The sequence below is a fragment of the Austrofundulus limnaeus genome, unplaced genomic scaffold (assembly GCF_001266775.1).
Source record: "Austrofundulus limnaeus strain Quisiro unplaced genomic scaffold, Austrofundulus_limnaeus-1.0 Scaffold84, whole genome shotgun sequence".
In the NCBI taxonomy this organism is placed as follows: domain Eukaryota; kingdom Metazoa; phylum Chordata; class Actinopteri; order Cyprinodontiformes; family Rivulidae; genus Austrofundulus; species Austrofundulus limnaeus.
Genome location: NW_013952486.1, coordinates 874,900 through 876,090, shown reverse-complemented (window position 1 = coordinate 876,090; position 1,191 = coordinate 874,900).

Here is a 1,191-nt window from a genome sequence, read left to right as displayed (position 1 = left end):
CACACACACACACACACACACACACACACACACACACACACACACACACACACACAGGTTTTCTGTGAAAAGGTCAGCTAACCACCACAGGCAAAATGTCCTCAGCTGAGAGAGAAACTAGGGCCCTCCCTAAAAAACAAAAACAACAGTGTTTCCCTGCCTCCTGATCCTTTCAGCATAATAAACACGTCCACTCTAGAYACAGAAAAGCAGTTTACAGTTATTTTTTTTAGGTGCGTTATGTGATTCTAGCWGCTGTACATTATTTGGCCACAATATTTCCTCACAAAGTGTGTCCTGCTGCAGATGGGAACAGAGCATGGCGCTCACTGTTTGGTTTTAAAGGCATCTTTTAGGAGTTAGATTTATTACATGAAAACATTTGATGAAAGCAAAAACATTTAAGGAATAATTTGTAGGAAGAATCAACGACAATGTGTGGAAATGTTGAGATTCTGATTCATAAAAGCAACTTGCACTTGGAGATGCTGATCTGTGCCAGAATCATTTAAGAAACATCAGGCTACAGATTTACTCAGTATTTATAGTATTTGTATAAATAACAGTGCTTCATGGTAATTAAATACAAGGTAAATGATGAAGAAGCTGAAAGTGAGCTGAATAATAGCTGAACTTTTAATTGTGTGAGAATGAAGCATTCACACAGTTGAGATGATCCATCTGTATGTTTTTCAGCATCTCGCTCATTTCAGGTTTTGTGCGTTTGAACAAATGAGATTTCAAACTTTTCAGCTCATTTGTGCTTGCTTTTATTATTTCAGCAATTTGTTGMAAAATGTTTATAAATGTTTTTACTGCACTTTTCACCTTTTGTTCTGATTCTATTTTTTTTCTAATTTCTGCTCCCTTCAAATTCTTTTAAATTTTTTTGTACTAATTTGAACTTTTTTCCTTTTTTTTACCCAGCCATTTTTCTCGTCTCTTCAGCTATTCTTCTGCTAATTTAAACTTTTTATTCTTCACACACACCTTGCACACAGTGTTAGCTATTTATGCCTTTTTAGTTTATTTTATCCATCCATCCATTTTCTGTACACGCTTATTCCTTTTCAGGGTTGCGTGGGTCACTGGTGCCCATTTCCAGCAGTCACAGTGCGAGGGGCGGGGTACACCCTGGACAGGTTTCAAGTCCATCACAGGGACACATGGAGACAAATGAGACAACCATTC